Here is a 27,766-nt window from a genome sequence, read left to right as displayed (position 1 = left end):
GACTTCTAGGTAGAAAGAGGAAGAAGACAAATTACAACTGTTTTATGAAAACATTTCAGAGATGCTTGGTAGGGCAAGAAGAAGAAATCTAACTTTAATTTGAATTCATGATTTATATTGACTGGGTTTATTGCTAATTCTTTTACATAGAAGGCCCCTCAAAACATCTTATTATTTGTAAATATAATGTTTGGACTCTCTGAAAGCCTAGATGTCAGTATTTCTCTAGTAACTTGACTTCTTTTTCCTTAAGATTCCATAAATGCTGGCTGGTAACTTTATTTAAAGAACAGAACAGACAATGTAAAAAATATTGTATAGATGTTTTCATTCTTCTTAATATTTCAAATAAACAATTCCAAAGATCTCTAAATATTTCTGAGACCACAATTTTTATATTTATATTTTTTATATTCCAGAGATACTGGAAATCCATTTGAACCAGCCCACTTGTCTCTTAACCAAAAGATACCAAAGTGGAAGTTACAAAATTAGCAGCTAAATTGTTATTGCTTAAAAAGGGAAAACAAAATATTATGTTATATAATTTTAGATATAGTAGAAGTATCTAACTACACTAGCTGAAAATGTATGACTTCTATTACCACGGCTTCATGGCAATAGATTTTATACCTATAAAACTGTCAATCCCCTGGAAGACTGTATACTAGCATGGTATCATTTTTTGCCACAAAATGAATTATCATTCGACATCTAGGTAGCAGCACTGGGGGTATAAAGGTAGACAGGAAGCTTAAGTGCGTCATAGAAAGGATTCATACATGAAAATCCAAGTGAAATATTGTAATTAGTCCTGTCCTTACTTTTAGCATTATAATTGTCTTTTGATAGGCTATTTGTCTATCTTTTTCATTACACTGCAGACTTCCTAAAGTTAGGAATTTGTTTAATCTCTCTAGCACAGTGATGAAGTAAACTGTCAATGAATAATTACGGAAAGACGAGATAATTAAATTGGTGATATCTACTGCTCCAGCACACACACACACACACACACACACACACACACACACACATCCTGCACAACACTCACACCCCCCACACACACACATATGCAGAGAGAGAGAGAGATAGAGAGAGAGAGAGAGAGACACTTTCTGTATTTAGACCAGAAAATTGAGATCCAAGCTGTTTAACTGACTTATACAAGGACACTTAGCCTGTTGACAGATATGATTATAACATGAAACCTCTTGATTTGTAGTCCAACGTCCTTTCATAGGTACTAACTCTTTCTTCCTCTGCAATCATTTTAATATCTGCTGAATTCTTTGCTGTTTCCCTTCCTGTAGAACTGAAGGACACCAACATTCTTGCACTACAATTTTTTCGCTACTTTACTCAAACACATAATAATGGATCCATTCTTATTCTGAAATTAATACAAGCCATATATGCCTGCTGTGTGAAAATAGGCCTTATTGAATTCTCAAGCATGGAAGTGTAAGAGCCATTATTAAATTGTTTCTGCCTTAAAACTAAAATCTTTATGGTAATGAAGAAAAATTGTTACCTGTCTAATAATAGGATACTTGTCTCTCTCTCTCTAAGAAAATCAGTGGAACGCACTTTCCTGTGGAGGACCTCAGCGATACAAACATACAAACAAGGAGATTAGATGCTTTGCAAACTTTTTTAGTAAAGAGACTGCTCCGTTTCTTTTTAATGGGCATTTTTGTCTCCTAGCAACTGGAGTGTTCTAAAGCAATCTATACTGGCCTTCTTATGGGAATAAATCAACTCAGGTGCTATTTATGGCAGTTAAGCTCTGGAAAGAAGACAAGCGGGAAAGCTTGTTTCATTTTGTTTTGATCCCTACTGTTGGTTCAAATTATATGGTCCCAATTTGACTTTCTTGGGGTTGCAAATTACAACATTGAAGCTTGATTCTAGAGGTGCTCTATAGTTATTAAATGGAAAAGGCTAGTGTGTATTAAAAAAAAAAATCTTTCCCTATTTTGCTTAATCTCAACTAATAAAATTATTCATTTTAAAATCTATTCCAAATCCACAAAACATTTTCTGGATTTGGGTGCTTGGAAAACATGGGGTGACTATCTCCGACACATCTGTGTTTCTAAAGGAATTAGCGAATGGAAAATAACAGTGTCACATCTCAACTGACTCAGGCAAATCTGGGGAGAGACGTCATGGAATTCGAACTCAGGACCATTGTTTGCCAAAACCCAACCCTCATAAAGCTTGACACTCCTGTCTTACACCAAATTTTCTCAAAACACCTCACTAGCATTAGAGCTTCAAAAATTAATCTGAAATACACTCAGGAAACACAGTTCAAACACGCACAAATTTAGGCATTACACAATGTAGCAGGGATGCCGTCTGAATCAGTAGCTTACAAACATTGACATATGCAATTTACAGGAAATTTAATATCATCATCTGATCGATGATTTTGACAGTACTAAAATATGCCCTTTTGAATTAAAATTAGACTTATCTCCAGTTTAGGCTATTTGCTTTTTTCTTATTCTCTCATCTCAATCCATTTCTAATTTAGAAACTATTTTTTAGTTAATATTATAAATGAAAATAATCAAGAGTTATATTGGTATTTTTCATAGTTGAAAAATAATAATGATCAAAAACTATCATAATTTAGAGCTTACTCTTGGTTAAGCATTTTCAATATTTATATATGTAAGGTTTGTGTAATTAGTCAATATGAGAAGCTCCTAAGGGTTTAACATCATTCATACAAATTATAAAGGACAGATTCAAAATTTTAAATGAGGTCTCTGTTTTTTGATAAGGTAATGTTTTACCTTGTTTGTTTGTTTTCAATATATAAGACTGCCCCAGGAAAAAATCAGTGATTTGAAAGTATTTTTTAATTGAAGTCAAAAATAAATCAAACAAGCTTTCATTCCAAACATGGAATAAGTTAAATACCTCAAACTCCACTGATGGGTGTATGTATATGCTTTACAAATAACTTAATCCTCTGTGATTATGTTTTCATTTTCTGCCTTCATGCTATGAACTTTTTCTCCCAGCTCTCCTCCATTTAATCACTCTTTTACAATGTGGCCATGACTGTCTTCTTAGGACGCCATCTGATAATGTCACACACCTGCTTTAGATTTTCTTACAGTATCAGATTACCAGGTGAAGTTCAAACTCCCTAACATGACAGAAATAAACTTAGCTCAGATATCTCTTTCAAATGTTACCCTCTAGGCACTATTATTTATAGACCGGTATTCAGATTCAGCTACACTTGACCACTAGGTTACTTCAAACTCTCTTTGCCCTTGCAGAATAAAAGCATAGACTGTATCCAGAGAACCCCCAAAGAGCGGTTCTGCTGTTTTATAGCTGGATCTACAGGACAGAAAGCTCCTTGCAGGCAGGTCCCACATCCCTGGTAATTAATGCAGTGCTTGACATAAATTTTGAATACATTAATGAACACATGAACCAATGAATGCAATGTGATTTTAATAATTCACTTAGTGTAACCATAGCTCAATTTCCTTGTTCGTTAAATGCAAAAGTTGCTCCGATTGTTTCATTACCTAACTTTGAGTAATAGTATAAAAAGTTGGGTACGTACTAAGTATTCAAAAAATCAATGGCTATTGTTACTTTTGTCATTGATATTTCATTATCACCTTTTCTCTCCTTAGAATTTTTCTCTCCATCTACTGAAATCAACCCCATTTTACAAAGAGTTGCTCGAATTTTGCAATGCAGACTTACTTCACTCAGCATCTGTGTTGTGAAAACATTGTGGGCATACCTTTAATGTAGTTTTTAACACATTGTGTTTCATGTCTACGTTTATAGGATTTCAGTTCCACTGTGCTATGACTGTTCCTAGGACCAGAGCCCTGTGTTACTCACCATTTTCCCAACACAAGGCTACATTTGTTACTTATAAGAAACGCTCCGTTTTAGTTGAATACAAAAACACAATAGTAACAGGATAGTAGCTAGCTTAAAACACTCCGTTTTAGTTGAATACAAAAACACAATAGTAACAGGATAGTAGCTAGCTTAAAACATCACCAGCTTATTACTGTATCTGTAAGAGCTGGAGCAGCAGGAGAACTCACAGAGCAAAGAAGGACATGTGTAGGTAGAAAGGTATTTTCCTGAATACACAACTGAAATAATTTCTAAACATTCGGCTATAATAAACTACTGAAAAGTAATCAGAACAGTTACTGTGTAAAGATAACAATGTTAAATGTGCCTTATCCTCTGTTTTGTTGATTCAGCTTTCACAGAACACTTCCAAATATTCTAAACTTGTGTACTGAAACATTTTAATTAAGTGGATTTAAATTGCAAATTGAATTTTATAAACATGCATCTGGCCTCTTCTTTACTTCTTTACTTTATTAATCTTTACTGATTAATAACTATTATAAAAGCAATCAAATCAGTCAACAGTTCTACTGTTTATGAATCTTGATGAGAGTAAAATAAATAATCCAGACTGCTCAAAAATACAAATAAAACTATTAAAGAGTAATTACAAAACTATTAAAGAGTAAAACAGGATTCATGAGTAAGTACTCATGAATCCTGTTTTAGAGAAATTTTCATTTATTGTAGTATACAAACTTCTCTTTAAGTTATGTTAAATAAAAAAAACTAAAAATTCATCTTTAAAACAATAACAATTATTTAATAATCTGAAAGAAGGAAATGTTTATATGGTATGCACAATAAAGATTTGGACATAAACGAAATTTATCTCTTTGTGATTTTAGAAATGATTTTACAAATGCCTTAAGTTCATCATTCCAGAATATACAAGGGTTTTTAAGAAGTTCTGTAAGCAGTAATTTTGTAGAAAGATGTTACTGTAGGAGCCTATGAATCTACTCAAATATGTTAAAGGAGATTTAATATTTCTCCTTTCTTTTTCAATTTATTTACTAACCTTTCTATTATGGCCAATGTTATAATTTAATTAAATTAAATATTGTTTATTCCTTATAAAATAATCCATGTGATACATATGATACTGAGTTGACCTAGATAAACTGAATAAGACCCTCATAATTATTAAAATTATAATATAAAGTGTATCTTTGCTGGGAATGTAGGAACACATAGGGCCTGAGGGTATTACAATACAAAGGATGTGATGGACACGCAGATAAGTATTCTATAACATAACATGCTAAGTGTTAGACAAGTGGTATTCATATTAAAAATTAGTTACACTATTCTGCATGGCAGGCTGGTGTCAGGGATTTATAATTGCTGCCACAGTGGCCTCCTGTGGCCAGGAGATATTTCTACAAAGTAATACTCTTTAGTTATGCTCAAATAAAATTTTACAGCTTATTTATACAGATTTTGCAAGTACCGAAGCATAAGAATAGTGACAAGTCATCCAGATAAACACTCTTCTTTAACACTTCTCTTCTGCAAGCACATTTGCTTTTGGAGATTTGGAAAACCCAATGTAGTCAAGCAAGCAAAATGAACCACGCAGTTTTTGTTTTCTAGATGAACCCATTCTTCTTTGATCAAATTAACCAAAGACATGTTTCCTTCCTGTTCCCCCATTTTTTCCATGGCTTATATTTGTTAGTGTTGGTGCTTTTCTGAGGGCATGGGTTGTCTGGGCAATGCTTTGACTCACATTTTTCTGCACAGAGTTCCCACTTGGAAAACTGTTAAACCCTCAATTGAGCTCAATTAATATTAAATTAGTTAAATAAGCTGCTTGAGTACCGGACTCAAGTAGCATTAATTTCAGTCTCAAAACAAAATCAGTTTCAACCTCCCTAATGCAGTTTATTCACTGTTAGTATTTAAAAAGCAAGGTCCCTAACTCTGGTCAGCAAATATTTATTCGACAATTTACTGAGCATCTAAAATGTTCTAATTGTTCAAAGTGCTGAATGCAAAATGGAACAAAAGACACAAAAGTTTGTTTTTATTTTCTTATATTCTATGGGATGGAGGCTAGAGTTAACAAGCACAAGAATGAATGTTAGGGGGTGTTAAGTGCTATGAAGAATGCCTTTCAAAGTAAAATTGCAAATCTATGACTTCAGCACATTTTGGCTTTCTTTTCCATAATTGTATTTTGTCTTATTTCCTTAGGTCAACTGATTTATAATAATGTTTTATAAAAGACTGTGGAGCAGACATTTTTAGAAAATACATTAACCTTTTAAGAAACGCATCAGTTTTTAGGAAAATATGTTATTTTAAATTCAAGTAAAATATTTAGAGAGTTCAAAAACACCAAAATTATTAAAAACTCAAGAGAGATTCAGATTTTTATCTTTAAAAGTCCAATTAGGTGCCATAGTAATAGCTCATTGAGGCCGGGCACGGTGGCTCAGGCCTGTAATCCCAGCACTTTGGGAGGCCGAGGTGGGAGGATCACAAGGTCAGCAGATGGAGACCACGGTGAAACCCCGTCTCTACTAAAAAATACAAAAAAAAATTAGCCGGGCGCGGTGGCGGCACCTGTAGTCCCAGCTACTCGGGAGGCTGAGGCCGGAGAATGGCAGGAACCCGGGAGGCGGAGCTTGCAGTGAGCCTAGATCTGGCCACTGCACTCCAGCCTGGGCAACAGAGCGAGACTCCGTCTCAAAAAAAAAAAAAAAAAGAAAAGAAAAAAAAGCTCATTGAAAAATGAATCCACTAGCTTATCATTTAAAAGAGAAATTCTCAAACCATACTGAATTCTGTCATATTGGTAAATAAACTGTCAGGGATCACATGTCATTATCTTCATGCACATCAATGGGGAAGTAAAAATAAAAGACAGTACAAATGTTTCTATAAAGGATTGCAACATCTGCCTACCTGCAAATTCTTTTAAGGTATAAATATAGAGGGAGATACATCAATTTACCCTGAATCAAATATGTTATTTATTTTTAAAGTTTGATGTTCACAGTTAAAAAGAAAAAGCACCCTTTTCTTTATTTTAGAAATTTCCAAATAAATGATCTATGTCAAAAATACCCAGTGATATTTATAGTGTTAATCTTTGGACATTTACATTATCTAAATTCAAATTTAATTTTCTTTCTAAAATGGAACGTTATCTAAATAACCCTTTACTCAAAATATTCAAATACTAGTTACATAGCTCTTGAACATGACCTCACATTTTTATTTAATTTTATTTTCACATAAGCAAGCATTTATTTTCCTCACTCAGCACACCTTATACAACACAGCACAAGGAATTATTTGGCAAGTTACAACACCGGAAGTTAACGTAACACAGCCAATAGAATGATAAATGAAATTAATTATTAAGTGCCAAACAGATGATTCTGTTCTATATGGCAGAGTGGTCTGGACACCTTTCCCTGCATGAAAAGCGTGCAGGGTGAGGGATGGTTGTATCTTCATCAGACTTGGGCCATTTCTCTAGCTGGGCACAAGTATTTTCTAAGCGTCCACAATACAAGGATATGCACATGGCACTGACCCCCCAGAAGTCTCCCGTTCCTGTGGTACATGTAAAATTTTTAGGTGACTTATCTTCTCATTCCCTTCAAAAGCAAAAGATAACACACAACTCTGGTTTTATATTTAGACTGAGAAATTATATACAATAAAACAGATTTAGAAGAAATTTCATGGCACAGTCCTACCATGCGTCTGGGTTTTTCACATGTAGAATGGAAATTGTTTCTCCTCGGTATGGTTGTTGTAAAGAGTAAAGATACATTTGTGACACCCTGGTATGAAAAATTCATGACTTGAGATTTTATAGCTCTTGTCATTCTGACTATTGATAACAAAATTGGCCTTGAATTTTCACATTTAAATTTCAGTTTCAGTCATGCAGAAGCTCAATACACGTGAAAAAAATCGTAAATGTTTATCCCATTTAGGCAAGCAATCATGATCATAATCAGTGTTTATTAAAAACAAAACTGCAAAAATCCCCAGTTGCAATGAGAAAACAGCTGAAGCAGCAATGAGGTAGGCAATGGAAAGCAAGGAGAATTTTATTTTCCTCTTCCATGAATTTTGAACCTTAGCCACTCTGAGAAACAATTGTATTGTATGTTCCACATATGTTTCTATTTGATTAAAGACAAAAATCATTTTTGATGAGTTTAAACACTTGTAGACAGCTCAAAGTTGGGCGATTGTGCCATAGAACAAGTAAAACAATGGCCCTCGTACATATCTACATGGTATGAACTAGTTACCAGTGACCAGTCCTTGAAGAATGAATTGCAAAGAATCAGATTGTTAAGCAGTCAGCTTGGTGACAGCAAAGGCAAGCCTCTAAGACTCTGATTACATTTTCTGAGCAGAGCCACAGCCCTGACACCCCAGCAGCTGGTGGTTTTTCTGGGCACAGAAACTGGTGTGAATAGAAAGCGACAGCAGTGTGCCCCATGTCACATGTGAGTGAACAGCTACCATGACAGGAAGACTTTTCTTGTCAACACAATCACGGTGGCTCTGTGAACACCCGAGTTATGTGCTATTTTCCCCTGGAGGGAAATTGGTACCTGATGAGTAAAGACTTCATTCAGTGAAATCAAAATATATTTATTAAGTGTCTACCCTTGACAGACACCGCAATTACCCAGAGATTGACAGGGGAGCCCCCATCCCGCCTCTCCTAGGTCTTTCATTCCCTGAGAGAAACAGGGGAGAAAAGCAGTAAGCAGAAATCACAGCCATAAGTAAGATAATTTCCAAGAGTGGTGTGTGGTATGAATAATGCAAACAATCAACGGGGCAAGAAGGCAGTCACTGGCAGGTGTTGAACAAGACAGCGGAGCTCTGATGAGGAGCCAGCCGCAGCGACGAGACTTGAAGGATACGACGGAGCAGAATGCGAACACCAAGAAAGTGAGCATCCCAAGACTGTGGTAAGAAAGCTTGGAGGGGTTGTGGAAATCGCAGGTTTAGAGTGAGGGCCCTACTATTTCTACCTGCAGAATGTATCATACATGTAAGAAAATGAAACTGCCCCTGAAATAATTGGTTTTCAAAACAGCCTGTGGCTTCCAGTAAGTTGTAAAAGAATACCTATTATCACGAAAACAGAAGTAAATACTTTGCATTGCATTTATTCCTTAATTATTTATCATGTCTCCTTGTTGTTCATTCCACAGTCTTCGGGAGCTGACCTTTGCTAGGATAAAATGCTTACGTTCTGTCTAGCCTAAAGTTTTGACACCCACCTTGTCCCAATCCATTCCAGTACTCACAGAAAATGAAAATATGTCCCAGCAGATCTGAAGAATGTTGTCCAGTAAATTCAATGTATTTCTCTTTTATATCTAATTTCACTTAGGATCTATCCAATGACAGACTTGTTATCCTCACTGATGGACGCAAAGTCCTGTTGTACACTCTTAGAACATTTATGCTTATGACTAAATTTCAAGCTGCCCGTGATTCATCTGCTATTTCCCACATATCTATTTTAGAATTCCCAAGGGAAAAACAGTTATGAAATATATTGTTCAAGCAGTGCTTTTTTTCAAATGACATATGCCACATGGCTCCTCACGCTACAACAGAACATCCTGGGCAGTTTCTCTGTCAAAGTTACATCCACTGCTATCAATAGAGTTACCAGTGCAATATTTGGCAATGGGATATTACACTACCCAAAAGCAAGCAGTATTGTGAGCCGGAAACTAAAATCCAGTTGTATTTTGAGAATTTGAGAGAGAACAGACAACTTTTCCCAACACGAGACTGTCTGATTGACGCTTCCTGGCCACATCGAGTCTCCTGTGCATCGACACCACAGTATCAGACCACTTAGAAAAAGGCCAAGCTCTCAGATCAGACTGCAAGAATTTCCAGAGACCTCATCTTATTTTGAAGGTTCAGTTTCAGGCACAGTTCCTTTTTTTTTTTTTTTTTTTTGCAGAAATGGGTAGTCAACAAATTAGTTTTAAGCAATTGAAGTTTTCAGGAATGAATCATGGTATGCAAATCATGAATTTACAATTTTTTTCTTAAGGTAGAGTGGTTTTATTTAGAAAAATACTATTTTGGGTCCAAACGAGTGCTTTTTTAATCTGTAGTTTATTTTGTTCATGTGTGTGTGCGTGTATGTATAACAAAGTATGTCTTCAGATAGGTAGGCGACAAGAATGGCATATTCGGGATGAAGTATGCTGAAGACTATCAACAAGTAAGACATTGCTAGTCCAGCTTTCTGCTAATCATACAGGATGGAAACCCATTGAATAGACTCTTACTGACTCTACACAAGACTTGATATTTCAAAATCATGGCATCAAAACAAAATAGTCTGGAATAATCAGACATTTACATACTTTCATTGTCGTTTCTTCATTTTTAGACCATTTAGACACTTTTAGCTGTATCTGTCATGATCATACAGTGTCTTTGTCCAAGGTCAGCTACCTCTTGGATTAGGATAGACGTAGAGGATCCACCCAAATCAGTACAAACACACACATAATTTAGCGCTTTGGACTAGTTGGGTTACCACGCATCTCCTTGGACTGTCCAGGTTTATGCCTCTTGTGGAATTAATAGGAGCAATGCTAAGATATTTTAATATTGAGGTATATGAGTATCATACGGATGATGAAAGTGTCAATCTCAGTTCAGGTGGTGAGACTTGGCCACTTAGCATTTATGGTAAGATCATGGCAAATGTTTTCGGAGGGATGGTTCACACTGATGTATTATTATTGAAGTGGGAATTATTGTGTCTATGTCCTCATGCATATATGTGACTATACTTAAACATATAAACCTAGAAACAGAAAAAATGAGTCAATAATTATCAGTGTTTTTAAGTCTCTTGATAATTATTTTCTTTAGGAAAAAATTACCCAAATTTTAATATATGTTAAATAATAGTGTTCTTTTGTATTTCTGGTCACATTAAGTATTATCTTATTCATACTTGCTTATTTGGAGTAAATATTTTTATTACATTTAAATTATGCACTTTTTACCAATGAAAATTAATATTGATAATTTTTATTCATGTAATGCCACTTACAGTTTTCTTTTATAAATTGTAAACTCATGTCCATTCTTTTTACTGGGTTGTTGGTTAAAAAATATGTTTATAAGGCTGGGCATAGTGGCTCACACCTGTAATCCCAGCACTTTGGGAAGCCGAGTTGGGTGGATCATGAGGTCAGGAGTTCAAGATTAGCCAGGTCAAATGGTGAAACCCCATGTCTACTAAAAAAATAATTTAAAAAATAGCTGGATATGGTGGCAGGTTCCTGTAATCCCAGGTACTCAGGAGGCTGAGGCAGAGAATTGCTTGAACCCAGGAGGTGGAGGTTGTAGTGAGCCGAGATCATGCCACAGCACTCCAGCCTGGGCAACAGAGCGAGACTCCATCTCAAAAAAAAAATAAAAAAAGTTTATAAAAGCTTCTTTAGAATGAATTTTTTTCCTGGTCATTTTTAATAAAAATATTTTATGTTAATTTCTCATTTGCTTATGATATTATTGAACCATAGATGTTTTAATATTTTTATGTGGTCAAACAACTTTTTTCTTCTCCTTTTTTAAACCAGGAAAGATAACACATTTGAGTTTTATGCATGTACACGTTGAAAGGACTATGGACTTTGCAATTAAATTTGGAAAGCTGCACCCAAAAAAAGTGCTGACACAGCGAAAGGACAAATTATGTAAATGAGATAGATATAAGACTGGATGAGATATTGAGAAAAACTACCTTGAGAGGAAAGAGGAAATAAGATGAAAGTTGGCATAAACCCAAATGAATGAGGAAGCAAAGGGGAAAAGACAATTTAGAAAAACAAAAAGGAGCATTTGATTCAGGAAAAAGAGATAAGGTCAGCACAGTATGAAAGGAAAATTCCTGGGACAAGGGCATTCAAGAAGAAAGCCATTAGGAGCATTAGATAATGCAGAGCTGTCAAGAAAAACAAAGATTGAAAAAAAGGCACTTGAATTTATCTGCTATTTGTAAAACCCTCACCTGCCACTCAAATTATTCAGTACTTCCTTGATAAGCCCTAGTTAATGACTCCAGGTATCATCTATAATACAACAGAGATATGGGGAAAATCTCATTTAATATAGCTAAGAAACTGACGTTTATCACTCCTCTCACCACAATGAAGAATTTGCTAATATACAATATCCTGGCATTGGGAAGAGTGTGGAAATATGAACACTGGCTATGAAAGTTCACAATGTGACACTGATTCAAAAAGTTGTCATGACATGGTATAGATATCTACTGTTAAAAATGCGATTTCAAGAAGCATTGTCCCAGAATAAGGACATCTCCTTTAACAGCCTCCGTTGGAAAGCACAGTTACTGTTTGGGAAAGCGCTGTGGCCGTCCACCCTGGGGAAGAGACTCAATCTGTACTTTCCAAGCCAGTCCTGCTGAGATATGCGTGTACGTGTGCACCTCCACCATACAAAGCCCCCTCCTACAAAAGCGTATAAAACTGTCTCAAGCCACAAGCCACTGTCTCATTTTTCATCTATGTCTAAACATCAAGCTTCTGAAAAACAACTGGCTACCATCACCATTCTTCATGTCCTTGCCCCGCTACTTGCCTTTCCAATCTGACTTATGCCTCTGACCCCCACCCAAACAATTCGATATGACTTTCTCAGGTGTCTATTGACTGAATTCAGTGAACTTATTTTCACATATCTAACAGTATCTTCTGCATTTGCCCACCAAACTCTTTTTTTTTTTTTTTTTTTTGAGACAGGATCTTGAACTCCTAACTCAAGTGATCTTCCTGCCTCAGCCTTCTGAGTAGCTAGAACTACAGGTGTGAGTCATCATGTCTGGATAATTTTTATTTTATTTTTATTGAGACAGGGTCTTGCTATGTGGTCCAGGCTGTTCTCAAACTCCTGGCCTCAAGCAATCCTCCCAACTCAGCCTCCCAAAGTACTGGGATTACAGTCAGGAGCCACCGTGCCTGGCCTCTGGGCAAACCATTTCTCTCCTTGGCTGCTAGGATGTGGTAGTTTTCTTGCCCTCCACGATTGTTCCTTCTCTCTACCCTTTAACACATCCTTTCCCATTTCCACCTCTTAATACTCCATTACCAGTATTTTCTAAGGTTCCACATTTAAACTCCATTCTCTGTCTCTCTTTCTCTCCGCCTCTGTCTCTGTCTCTTATCTTTATACTTTCCACCCCACCCCCCTGGCAATCCCATACTCCAGGAATTTAACTCCATCCTATCTTTGTTATGTTTAAAGAAGAGCCATAAGAAGAAGAAAGAAAGATTTTCTTTTTAGGATTTTCCTTAAGGGACATCTGCTTTTTGATGTAGCCACTGTAAATCCAGTAGCTTCTCTGCTGTATTGGTATTTCTTAAACTTGTTTTCATCTGCTTCTCAGTGATAAAGACAACCCAAGAAAGAAACCTTCCTTGTGAGCTCATGAGATGTTTGAGAGCCGAGTGCCTGGCAAAGGCCCCTTCCTCCTGCTGGAAACAAAATAATGACCAGGAGGTTGTTGTCAGAGAAAAGAAAAAAAGAGTTAAACATTTTCTCAATGAAATTTTGATCAAGCCATGGTGGCTGGATGAATTGCATTCCTCTCTTTGATGGTGATTTTTATCTGGATAATCAGGAGTAGTTATTAGCATCAGAGAATTCTCTCTGCCAGACAGTACAAGAATGACACTGACAACCTCGCTCTCCAGTCTCCTAATGCAGAGTTTCCTACAGCCACCCGGTAGATGTCCATCATTATAATACTTCCCTGTGCTGGGTTTGTCATCAACACCACCGCCTATGTCACTTTAGTTACATTTGGATTTGAGATGCACTTCTGTTACAAGAGACCTCTGACTTTCCACTCAGGTGCAGAAAACGACCTAGTTCTATCACGAGAACCCTCAGTGATCACTTTTACAATGGGTTATTTTTGGGAACGATTCTGCAAGTAGCTCACATCATTCATCTTGTGCTGATTTTTATTAGTCTGAAGTTATGTTTTCTCACTTTACCTCAAATGCTGCTGGACATTTATTTCTCACAGGCTGTATGTATAATATTCTCTAGCTTTTTCCTGTCTTTTTAGTTCAAGTTTTTAAAAAAAAAAAAAAAACAAAACTTGTAGAACATTTCTGTTACATTTTCATAACTAACAACCTTAAGACACATTTAAGGTGAAGTTCATCACCACTCCCTGTCCCCTCAACCCCTTCCTTTCCAGGCCCTTAGCAATATAGATTTGCCTACTTTATTTCCTATTAGATATTGATATCAATATCCTACATGCTCTGAAATATCACCATTGTCTTTGATTTCTCACTAACTCAATATCCACTCTCTTGTGTGTATCTACCTTGGAAATATTTCTAATCCCAGGACATCCATCATGGTTCAAATGTCCAATACTTGTAATAACCTCTTCATTGCGCTCCAGTTTCTAATTATCTCTAATAAATCTATCCAATGCACTACAGCTAGCAGAATCATCCTAAAATACAGTCCTATTTATATTACTCTCCTACACTGAAGCCTTTACTGGCTCCCCTTGGACTTACTAAAACCTAAGCCATATAAAGAGAATAATTAAAACTCAGGCTCAATCACACCAAGCTGGGTTTTTATCTAAACAATGCCACCTGTTAAATGTGTGACTGGACTGGATTTCCTCCTCTGTAATACCGGTGTAACAGTGTTACTTGTCCCTTGGTGATTGTGAGGATTACACTGGAAAAACAAATATGAGAGTTTAGTGTACACATAGCATATTAAGCTATTACTATTATATATATATTCTTTAGCGGAATATTGAGGGTAATTTGTCTCCAAACTCTTGATCGATGTTTTCACCTAACTGACCCACAGATAGATTCTCAATAATCATTTCACTTTCCTGTTTCCATTTTTCTCTTGTTATTCCATTTTTAGAATTTCAACTCTAGATGTCTACTTACCTAGTTCTACTTATTATTTTAAATCCATATTCATTGCCATTATCTTCAAGAACACAACTTCTCTCTTCATCACCCTCAGACAGGATAAAAATGATATCCATAGTGAGAACTAATAATAATTGAACAATGGCAACCTGCCACACTATGTCTTAAGAGCTTTATATGTATTGCAACATAGCCTCCTTCCCTGGATTCTCATTGCATTGTGATAGCTCAAACTCCTTATATGTACTATGGGCAGAATCGCAGTACTAAACCACTGTTCTGATTGTGTCATCTCCCTGCCCAAAAATGTTTTCCTGGATTCCAATTACACCCCAAAGGATAATGCTGAAATTGCCCAGGTGCTAATTTGATCCACTGCTCCTCACTGCTCCCATCTTCTTTTCACCCCTTGGACACAGTGCTTGTCGCAGTTGGCGCCATGCACCTTCCTGCACATCCTCCTTGCTCTCCTGTTGCCATGCCTCTGCCCATGCCACTTCTCCTACCTAGACACCCTCCCTACTTCTTTACTCTCTCTGCCATTACAGCCTCCTACCTAGACACCCTCCCTACTTCTTTACTCTCTCTGTCATTAGGGCTATGCCAAGTCCTACCACCCTCTCGAAGTTGTCTTTAATAGCTCTAATCCCAAATGATGTCATGAAATATGCAAGCACTGCTGGCATCACTCATTTGGAAGCTAACAATGCAGGGAGTTTTCAGTGTGTTCTTTGTATTTGTTTCTTGCCTCTACAAATAGCTTCTCAAGGACAAGGAACATGTTTTACGCTTCCTTGTATAATGAAGAAACTATTTTAAGTATGACAAAATGACACATCGCCATTTCAACCTTAGGTTGCCTTTCCTTGCAGCCTTCTCTCTCCTTGGCTAAGCAAAGAGGCAGAAGATTATATGAAAAGAGAACACAGACCCTGACCAGAAGAATGAGACCCAGATGAGCTTTGAACCTCAAAGAGGACTGCCTTGAATTCTGCAGCCAATAATAATCCCGAAAGCCCAGCTTTGCTGAGATGAAACTACCCATTGATCTCATGTTCTTTAGCTTCCCTTTTAAATATCAAGAGGCAGGTTATGCTAACTTAATCACAGACCTTAAGAAGGAAAAACTTCAACCAGACATGGGAAGGAGATGGAAAGCCTAGAACTTCAGATCCTTGGTGGTTGAGAATGACAAACTCATCAAGAAGGAGCAGGATTGGAACACCGAGATCCTGCCCTCCCCTCTGCAGATCACATCTTAGAGGGAAGGCAAAAGGTGTGTTCCAGTTACTATGGCTTTTTAATATAATGTGTGCCTTAGAAGAGCTTGACTCTGTAGCCTGGGCAGGCGCTGCTGCACACTGTCACCCAGGGCTACTGTAAACGGGAGTTGAAATCATCAGAAGGTTCCCTCACTCATTCACTCACAGGCTTGGCACCCATGCTGGGAAGACATTGGCGCCTCTGCCATCTGGGGAAGGGGCAGGGGAGCCTCCTCACGAATGTCTCTAACTCTGTGTGACCTCTTCCCCTTGTCCCTCAAGCTGATAAATCAAGGTAGCTGCACTTCTCACATGGTGGCTCACTACTTAGAGACCAAATGAGAGACACAGACTGTATGAAAACAGCTTCCTCTTGGCCTGGCTAGCCTGAAAATTAAGGCATGGCTTCATCAACTCATTAGAAACAAGACACTGGAGATAGGTCATGTTCAGTGGGAGGAAGTATGACACCATGGTTTGTGAAGGAGCGTCAAAGATTCTGCGGATCTCCCTTAAAACTACCACGACAGGTTATGTAGTTTGAATGAAAATGCGAAAATAGAGAAACACCCTTGGACCAGTGCCCACGTGGGAACCTCACAGGAGACACCATCCCAGGTAGAATTTGCACTGATGAAGATGAAGATGAAGCAGCATCTGCATAAAAATGACAGTGCAGGCTGGCTGGGCAGATACAAAGCACTCCTGAACCCTATCCAGTTCCATGCAGGACAGAAAGGATTCTGAAGTTTCCACAGCCTTGCATTGATACAGCAAGTAGCCCAAGAGAAAGAAAGAAAGGGCTGCCAGGCTGCCCGCAGGCCAGAGATCAAATGACACCTGTAACCACACGTCCTCACCTGTAAGAGATAAGGGTGGGGACAAGACAAGAAGAAGGACCAGTAGGCCCTGACAAGGTCAGTGCAAATAGATCCTGATTGCATTCTGGTCTTCACCAGAGGACACCTGCAGAACTAAGGTCTCAGAGGAACCGCTCAGTGAATCTCATCCCAGGGATGCAACAACAAGTATCACGCACGTTATACACATGTACCCTAGAACTTAAAGTATAATAATAAAAAAAAAAAAGTATCATGAGTACCCAATAACACCCGTGTTTTTACTCAGACTCATTTTCAGGAGAAGGAAAAAAGCACTCTCAAAGACTGATGATTTCCTGAGCAACCAGGTCATAGGACTTATGTCAGTTTGGGACAGAAACTAAGCTTCAAACAGTTGCGAATTATTTATGGAAAGGAAACAGTTAAAACAAGAGGAGACAGAGAAGCTGCCTTAATTTTCCTAGGATGCAGTGGGATGGGGACGTAGACGTGATAAAATATAGAATATAAAAATGTATACTGTAGTTCCTTTGTACATCTTAATGTAAGTAGACTTTTGACACTGGTATGATTATATCTACATGACAACATGCTATAAATGTCTTGCATACAGGCAAGATTCAATACATATGTATGAAGTTGGTCCTTAAAGGATTTTGCAAATGCAGAGAATTTCAGAATATTCCAAGGGTAAATATGTTTTAAGAGTAATCAACACCAAGAAGCGTTTAGATAGGGCACCAGACAAGCCTTTCAGTTTCACATGAGAAAATGCTCTGCAATGAGCATGGGTGAGCAACGTCCCTGGGCTATCGCTCCCTATGGCTCGGAGGTTCAGGTGCTGCCGCTGTTGGCAGCTGACTCCCGGCCTCCTGCCCACCAGCTCTGCTCCTTTGCTTTTGCTGTCATCTCCTCGCTTCCTTGATCACTGAGCCGTAAGTCCTCACAGCTGCAAATGCAAGGCTGAGTTTCCCAGTGTTACCTGCCTGGATTCTAGCTGATTTAACTTCAAAGTTGTTAATATCTTTTTTACTCTCGTTAAAGAAGTCTTAATCTTATTTTATGTTAATCACAGACTGAGTTAGGACTGATCAGTGTAACACCACCTTTCCAGTGCTGAAGCCGGCCTGGTGTCTAAAAGCCTGGAAATATTTTCAGCATTCTCTAAACTCAAAGAAGAGTCCTATCTCTCTGTGTATATTATGTCCATAGACTATCAAGATTACTACTCTCCTCACATCATAGACCTTTCCTTTTTAGGGATCTAGTCACCAGTTCCAAACACCCCTCCTCTCCCTTTAAAAAAAAAAAATCAGACAGGATTGCTCTTAATTTTCAGGTAAAGGGACCCTATTGGTCGCTGAATGGGGCAAGAATGTCAAAGGCTGATGGAGGTTTGAAAAACAGGCAAAAATGACCATTCGGATAAGTTTCTACCACTTTTGTTCACTATCAGTGATTTCCAATAGCAAAACTCACAAGGTTGAATGTGCTGAAGCCCTAGCTTCACACATTCACACATTGGACAACACCACAATGTGTGTTGGTCCAAGTGAAGCCCTAGCTTCTTTGTGCTAGGGCTTGAGTTATCCTCAAGCCTCTGAAGCAAAGGAAAGAATTGTGCACCTAGTCGAGAGGTTTTGATTCTTTTTCAGAGGCTGTAGGGGTCACACCAGCCACACCATCCAGACTTAATCCATGATCCTGGTTTCATCCTGTTTGCTCTGCCATATTGATTTATAAATCACAATGACTTTTTGCATTTCATTCCTCACAGTACTGGGTTTCCGGGCTACCTTGACGTTACAGGATTTTTGACATGGCTAATAAGCTCAGACTTCACCTAATTGACTTGATGTGTGTGTTCAAAGTTGCAATAAATATCAGGGAGGATTTTTATGTGTGGATAATTTTGTATAATCTTTGAAACCAAAATGGATATAACAGAATATCGATTGTTATGACGGGGAGAAGGGAGGAAGAGAGGAAAATATGGAGCATCTCCTAGGTCGGTCTGATGGGAATGGTAATTGTATAAAGAAGAAGGCTTGAGAAAGTGAGGACACTCCCCTCCCCAAAAAGGATATAAGAAAAGAGGACAAGTGAACAGAGACCCAAGGAGAAACAACTAGAAAGTTTGTGTTTATGATCAGAAGGAGAAAAAAAGAGAGAGAGAGAGAATAGGATACCCTGGTGTGGGAACTTCTATGCTAATAGACGTTTGAGCTAAAATCCGAGTTTAGGCTAGACTATCTGACCAGTGTCCTATAAATTATCGTTTCTGAGATCAATGCCATGATAAGGAGTCTAATGACAGGAAGAATTGGAGAGTTGAAGAAAAGTGGAAATTATTCTCCAAAATGCTGTTTCCATTGTTTGGGTTCTAGGTAGAAGCCATACAGACTTTTAAAAAAATGTACAGATGTAGCAGGAAAAACAGCAGACATGCTAAATTGCAAATGTCAACGCCTTTATATATGCGAATAATTTGATTGTTTTCCTATCTTACAGAATCCTCAAGCTTAACCCCTTTTATATATTTTCAGGTAAAATTATATAACAAATAATATAATAAACATCAAGCTGCCTTATAGATTAACATGGTTGTCATCTAAGGGGTTGTCTCCTGATTAGAGTTTTATTAACTTCTTATTGGTCAATAGCCTCTCTCCAACCAGCAGTTAAGGTCTTTGAGAGTAGGGGATTTTGACTTGTTTGTATTCCCCACAGTGACCAGAAAACTGTCTTACAAATATACATAATAATATTTCATTGATTTTCTTTAAAGTAATAGCATCAGGCAGAGTTTAGTACCTGTCAGTTTTTGGAAAAATTGAAAGAATGTCTGTGCATAACGAAGGTCACTCCCCAATACACATTCAGGGCAGGGAAGGAAGAGAGGGTCGAACTCTGCAAATGTTTAATTTGTGTCAGGATCGGGTAGCCTCTATCAATGTAATTTAATGCAAAATCAGATTGGTGTCTGAACACTGAATAATTCATACATAGCTTACATAAATATGTTTCTATTTGTGTTACCTCATGCACATTTAGGCTAACTTGAGTTTTGGTCCTTAACCCTTAAAAAGACACCCCTCAAATTAAGCATAAATGTGTTATTTTAAAATGGACTTGTTATTCCTTAAGAAAAGATTTGTCATGTCATCTTGCGATCACACATTTAGCTAGTTTGCATAACATCTATGGTTAAATGCGGTCAACAATATCACTGCCTTACAGTCATCTTACATAAGCTTCATACAATAAATTAGAGTCAATTCATTGTTGACATGGGAAGAAAAAAAATGTTTATTACAAAAAGTTAGTCTTGCAATGTTTAAAAATATTTCCTGTCTACATTCTCCTAATTTTAATGTCTTAATTGAGAAATAACTCATATACCATAAAATACACCCATTTAACAACATACAATTCCACGTTCTTTAGTATACTCCACAATGTGCAACCTTCATCACAGTCCAAGTCTGAAACATCTTCATTACTCCATAATGAAACCCTGTACCTAGTGGCTATCACTCCCCGTGTTTCCTAACCCCCAGCCCTACACAACCTTGTAGCTCCTCCACCTGGTCTCCAAAGACTGCCTATCTTGGACACTTCGGATCAATGGAATCACACCCTATTCAGTCTCTCTTTTGCTTTGCATCCTTCTCTCAGCATAATGTCTTCACAGTTCACCTAAACTGTATGATGAATCCGTTTTTCATTTAATTTATTGCAAAAGAAAAGTACCATTGTATGGATATACCACATTTTTAAATTCATTCATCAGTTGTTGGATCTGGATAGGTTCCACTTTTTGGCTACATCTTGCAGCATTTTAAAGAGATGCACTGTTAAAAATGTATAAAACCCACTCTCGCTTTAACACTTTGGAAGTGCAAACATCTCTCTACTCTCCAACAGGGCAGCTTTCCCAGCTTGTTGGTGGGGCAGCCATTCAAGCCCCTCTGGCGTTTACTGTCTAAGGAAGGACTTCCATTTCTTCCCTAAAACATGTTTTTTCTTCATTCACTGGCTGGATTCATTTTACCAGTTCAGTCTTCATAATGCAATGGAATAAAAATACACATTTTGTAAAATTTAACACAAAGAGCACTGATGTGGAAGTTAAAAATATCTGTTTCTCTCCTCAATTTTATCATTACCTTTTGGGGAAAACAAGTACAATCTGAAATTTCTCTGTACTCAGAGTTACATCATAGCAGAATGACCGCCTAATACTCTGCAGTAAGCTTTAGGAAACTTGATGAGGAGGAACTCCTACAACACAAACTTGCACCAAACCAACCAAATGAAAAACCAAAACCAACACCAAAAACCAAAGAATGAGAACCTAATAAAACTCTCACTACTATGTATTTTGTTTGTTTGCTTTGCTTTGCTTTTCAAGTTTCTTGATTGCTAGCATTTTCTTTAACTAGAGATGGAAATTTTAACACACACACACAAACACACACACACACCATTTAATTCAGTTAAAGTAAGTTGTTCTATGTTTCTTTTTATTTTCTTTTCTCCCTTTTTTTTCATCAGAGCTGGCTCCCAGAGACTTTGTCCCTGAGCAATATAAAAATTGAGCCCTAATTATTTCTCATTTTTGTGGACCTGGGTATCTCTGGTAGGGATGTGGTGAATAAGATGAAGCAGGTGGGGTGGCTTGCAAAAAAAAAACACACACACACACACACATTAAAAAGTTGAATGGGCTAGATTTATGAAGAGTTACTTAAGAGTGGTATATGTTTTTATACTTAAGAGCGGTATATCCTTTTTACAGTCAGTACGCAAAACATAGAGGAGATGGCCAGCACCTATAAGGTTGAAGTTCTGCTGCACTTAATAGAAAAATAAAATAGAATAAAGTGGCCAAGCACAAGAGATATGTTTACCTCCTATGTAAATGAATCCAGAGGTTAGCAGTCCCTGGCTGGTATGAAGACTCCCCTACGTCATTAAGGAGCAGGCTGTGATTGTTCTGTGTAACCACCACCACACTGGTTTCCATCACGCAGATCAGCTCATAGCACAACATGACTGCTGGATTTCCAGCTGTTTTATCTGTTTTCCAAGCCCCAGAAATGAGAAAGGTATTGGGCAGAAAGCAGCACAAATGATTTGGCATCTCTTAAATAGGTGTTTTCTTATGTCATAAACTATGCTTTAACATAATTACATTAGCTAAAACTTAGTCAAGCGTCCACATCTAGTTGCAAGAGAATGGGGAACACAGTCCCTTAGCTTATCCAAGCTTCCCGCATTTACAACCAGAGGATGTTAAGGAGGTGATGGAGAATGTAGGCTGGGCAGTCTCTGCTCCAGGGTCAGCCTCCCCATGTCCACACAGCACCCAGGACTGATCTCACTCCCTGGAGAACTGTGGCCTTTGGACATTCTAGTGAGAAGGATATTAGCACAGTTCCTGGAGTCTATGAGCATGAGCAAAAAATGTAGGTCCCAATATTCAGAGAACACTAGCGTAGGGGCAACAGAGCAAGAAAGATAAATCTTTACTGACAGTGAGTAGGCATAGGGTAAACATATGGATGTGTCTGATGGCCTTAGCAAGTGGCACACAGGAAAATAAAAGAGAAGCATTTTGAAAGGCGAAGAAGAGTGGCTAAGTCACACTCCCCAAAGACAGCTCAATTTCATGCAGTTTGGGTATTGAACTTATTAAGACCCCATCCCATATTCACATGTGTGAAATGAAGCCTGTGCATAGTCATTGCAAGAACCTATACTAACAGCCTCCAAACGCTTTGATCATGTTCACACCCCTATCAGAAAAGAAAGATCAAGCAACCACTCACAAAATGCATTTATGAAGCATGAATGAAATGCATCTACTACTGTAGTGATGTATTTATATATGAAAGACTACACACAAAATGGAAATTGTAAAAATGATGAGGTGGAACAAAATGTTGAGAAAAGTGCTAATACTTTCCCCAAATCTGATGTATGATTTTACACAATCCTTGGCATGAACCTCCCCACCTAGGAGACTATGGATGCGGGGACTTGGAAGAATGAGCCTAATTCGACATTTATAACAGGCACTCTGCTAGTCTTTCTGATAAAAGTAAATAACATAATTTCCAAAAATAAGTAAGTATCTTTAAATACTTAAATTTTCTTTGTAGAGATAAAAGATATCGACAAATCATTGTAATTTAGGGATAAGTACAACATTCAAGTTTTGTACTGGATACTGAGACAGTGATGATCGTGTCTGACAATCAGAAATGCTTCATGAAAAAGAAGATGTCATAGAAAAGAAAAAAAGATGTAGAGAGATATTTTCACTGGTGAAGCCAGCTCCGGCAAGAATGCGTATATTAAGTGTAGAAATATCTCACCTCTTGATATGATTCTCTGTGCCCCCAAACTAGTACTGTACAGTTATGTGTGTGTAGATAGATATGAGTTAGAAAGACCATGATTATTATAAGTAAGATAAAAATAATCTCAGAACTTGCATTGATTGATTCATGTGTTCATTTTTACATATATTCATTGCTTTATATCTCTACTTATTCATTCAGTCAAAAATATTTTACCAATCCCAATTATGTTGTGGGCATTGTTCCAGACCTAGAAGTCAAGAGGGGAATATGGTCTCATAACCCCTGTCCTCATGGGACTTATATTTTATAGGAAAAGACGTCATGAATAGAAAGATGGATACACATATTATGTGGCAGGTACTGATATAGTCTCTGAATAAACGTAAATAAAGGAAATTTGACAGTGACAAAGGTGTGGTTTTTAGCTAGGGTATAGAGAGAAGGGTTCCCTGAAGATATTAAGGATTTGCCTACAGAAAATAAGGGAGCAGGACCTGTGAACATTTGTTCATAAAACAAATTACAGTACAGTTTTGGGCAATTTAAGTTTGAGGTGCCCTTTAGCCACCCAAGTGGCAATGTCCAGTGTGCTATGCGATATACAATGCTGGGGTTTGGGAGAGAGGCTAGTCCTGGAAAGCACTGTGGACTTCATTGCTGGTCTCTACAGCCAGGGACAAGATGTGTTAACCTGGGGAGAGGAGAACAGATGGACTCTGAGCCCTGGGACTCCACCGCATGCAGAGATCGGAAGACGAAATACATCAGGGAGAGACACTCAGGAGGTGCAGCCATTGAGCAAGGAAAAATGCCAGGCCAGTGCCATGTCACAAGAAAACAAAAAGAAGAAGAAGAAGTAACAGCCTCAGGAAAGAGAAGTAGCAACACTGTCAAGTACTGCTAAGAAATAGAAAACAATGAAATAGAAGAACTGGTCTTTACTAATCATGAAAAGATCTGGAAATTTAGTTCTCATATAATAATCACAGAGGCAGTTCTTTTCAATATACGGCAGATTAGAACAAAAAAGTTACAAAAGATGTTAGTGATTTGGATGATGAGATAGCCTAGGCTGGCGGGTCCTAATGAACCAAGGGCTTGAAATTCGACTTAATTTTCCCACGTATTAATATAGAATCACACATCACCAATGCATTAAAAACTAAGTCACATACAAGCATAATTTTAATTTGTATTGCACTTTCTCTCTGAACTTTTTTTTTTTTTTTTTTTTTTTTTTGAGACGGAGTCTCGCTCTGTCGCCCGGGCTGGAGTGCAGTGGTGCGATCTCGGCTCACTGCAAGCTCTGCCTCCCGGGTTCCCACCATTCTCCTGCCTCAGCCTCCCGAGTAGCTGGGACTACAGGCACCTGCCACCACGCCCGGCTAATTTTTTGTATTTTTAGTAGAGACGGGGTTTCACCATGTTAGGCAGGATGGTCTCGATCTCCTGACCTCGTGATCCGCCGACCTCGGCCTCCCAAATTCTCTCTGAACTTCTACATAGATCACCCGTCGAGGCTCCTCTGGTCTAGGCTGCAGGAGGATGGGTAAAGGTAGAGGTTCCAAAGGTTTTAGCAAAAAGACTCTGGGCACGGTCTCTGAAATGACGATTAGAACAAGGTCTCAGGGAAGAAAGAGCTCCTGTAGCATGGGTAGCAGAAAGGACCGCCTTTACCCTTTCCTTCCATTTTCACTCTTATTCTTCCTTCTGTTGACTGCCCTTTACTGTCCCTGTTGTACATTAAGAGACCCAGCCCATAGGGTGAGGAAAATGGTTTTGGTTTTAAAGAAGTTTGTCAGATGAAATTTGTTGGCAATAATACGGATTTGTTTTCCGCCCTCTCTCCACCTTTCTCCTCATGGCCTTCTGCAATTGTGTGAGGTGGTAGGTGGGGAAATGGGATTGCATAGAGTTATCTTAGCAGGGATGGGGAAAGAGCACAGAAATTACCAAAATAAAGTGACTGCTTCCTTTTCTCTATAAGTTTCTGAAGTCTGCATTAAATTCTGGCTGAGCATTGGCTCTTTATAAGTTTCTGGAAAATGACAATGAGCTTTGGTGAACATATAGCAGTTTAATCATGTAATCATGCATCGCGTTGATTTAGTTTTAAATTCTCAGGAAACCTCAGTCAAGCAAATGAAGGCTTAATTTCACTCAGAATCAAACATGAAGATGACATTTCAAATGACCCTCTCCTGTCTATCTCACCATCTTTTTCCTTCTACCCTAACAGCATGACACAGTACGCAAAGCGCCACACAAACACACTGGAATGAACTGTGAAAAATGAAAATAATTCTGTTTTTCTACTTGAAGCTCAGCTTTCCCAGGGAGAGAGCCTACAGCTGCTTAGAGAATACAGCATTGTTTTGACTCCGGACTCCGATTCACATGCTCCACCTAAAGTTCAAGGATTGTGTATTTTTTCAACACTGGATAAACTTTAAGGGGGAACCCGAGGAACAGCAATTACTTTGGAATTCATTTTGCCATTTAAGTGGCTTCTCACTTTGAGGAAACAATTAAAGTTTTTCTCTTCTGGCCCTTAGATCCTGGGATAATTTGGCATCAACATTTCCTCGGAATGAACTTAAGAGACGAAGCTGAGAGAGGCACAGGACAATCAGTCTCATACAAGCGTCTTGTCTTTGTCACTCCACAGGGCTCCTGCAGTGAGCTCTAAGTCCCAAGATACCATGTGAGTGTCAGAGGCCTAATGGTTTTGAAAGCTGCACACACACATTTTTTTTGCACATTTAATACAGTGTTTCCTAAGGCAATATAGGCTTGCTGTTTGCATAATCCATAAGCACCCATATCATGCTGAAGGCATGCAACGCAAATTGAGAAGCAAAGAAGAATATCTCCCACTTTAAGGGATGCACAAACAGCAGCAGTTTGACAGATACTGTTGAGCACAAAGGCCAGCTGGAGTCAGAAATTACGGGATGTTAGATCCATACTCTATGATTTTGAACATCTCTGGCTATATTATTCTTTCTTTGTTGCTGTTTCTTTCTAGAATTCATGGATAACTTATATCTAAAGCCAGAAAACATTCACAGTAAGAAATAAGTTAGTGCATGCATTATCTAAACAGCAAATTATCAGAGATTGGTGTTACAGATATATACATAGATAGGAAGTATCTATCCACAGGATTGTTTCTTTAGCAAATGAAATTATGACATTCGAATGACTGAATACAATGGAACTGTTTAATCTCAACCCTCTAAGATTTGGGTTAGATCCTAGTAGAACACAGTTACTTTGGCTATCTATTTACCTAAGGTTTATAGTAAAAGGACAATAATGAAAATTTTAATATTATTTCCAACACAAATTTCTACTAATATCATCCACTGAGTATCTCTTTATGCCAGTGTTTGTTCTATAGCACTCTGATTCTTTGATGGAGTCTTGCTCTGTTGCCCAGGCTGGAGTGCAATGGTGCAGTCTTGGCTCACTGCAACCTCCATCTCCTGGGCTGAAACGATTCTCCTGCCTCAGCCTCCCGAGTAGCTGGGATTACAAACGTGCACCACCATGCCCGACTAACTTTTGTATTTATGGTGGAGACAGGGTTTCACCATGTTGGCCAGGCTGGTCTTGAACTCCTAACCTCAGGTGATCTGCCCACCTTCACCTCCCAAAGTGCCGGGATTACAGGCATGAGCCACCGCTCTCGGCCGCTCTGATTCTTTCCTCCATGATATGCCACATTGTCTGGCATGTCCAGGTATACTAAACTACGTTTCTAGAAATACCTAGTCAAAGCAAACATACTGTAAAATGTAGATGCATAATTATGACTAAAATATTATGATGAATTAAAGTGAGGTTATTTCACTTCTAATCCTTCTTCTGTTCTTTCTCTCTCTGTGTAGGCAATATTCAAGAAGGAGCCATCTACCTTGAGAATATAGTCTCAGATTGCCTCACTAGAGGAAAACAAACAATTTGAAGAAATCAAGGATGCTCTTATGCCACAATCAAAATAAACTAATCTAAAATTGGTTAAGGAAACAGCCTAAAGGATGAAAAAGATGCATCTCTCAGCTGGAAAGATGATCAGGGATTTCTAGACTTATTAACACCATATGAAATAAATTAGCATCTCGTCCTTTCCAAAGTGAGAACACCAAAGTAAGTTTTTTATTTCATAGCATTAGACATGAAAAACTGGACAGGGCTCTAGCCTCTTCTGTAGTCCCAGTGACTCCCCGCATTGCTAATTCCAGGGCAAGATTTCATCCTCATGTCTGTGACCCATCAGCAATATTCGGCAGAGATGCTTTCTTCTTCCTCCTTGCCATACTTTCTGGATTTGCTTCTAGGACACTGTTTTCTTCTGGTTTTCCTTCTCCTTCACTGATTTTCCTTCT

At 38.1% G+C, this 27,766-nt stretch overlaps 1 long non-coding RNA gene across 1 annotated transcript; it reads left to right on the top strand.

The window, feature by feature from the left end:
• The first annotated feature begins 8,631 nt into the window (after positions 1-8,631).
• Positions 8,632-27,527, top strand: LOC102140599 (uncharacterized). Its single transcript, XR_001486680.4, has 3 exons — positions 8,632-8,873; positions 25,931-26,079; positions 27,269-27,527. It is a non-coding gene; the product is annotated as an uncharacterized lncRNA (long non-coding RNA).
• The last annotated feature ends 239 nt before the right edge of the window (positions 27,528-27,766 follow it).

This window comes from Macaca fascicularis, chromosome 18, assembly GCF_037993035.2.
Source record: "Macaca fascicularis isolate 582-1 chromosome 18, T2T-MFA8v1.1".
Lineage (NCBI taxonomy): Eukaryota > Metazoa > Chordata > Mammalia > Primates > Cercopithecidae > Macaca > Macaca fascicularis.
This window is presented reverse-complemented; position numbering and strand designations above follow the sequence as displayed.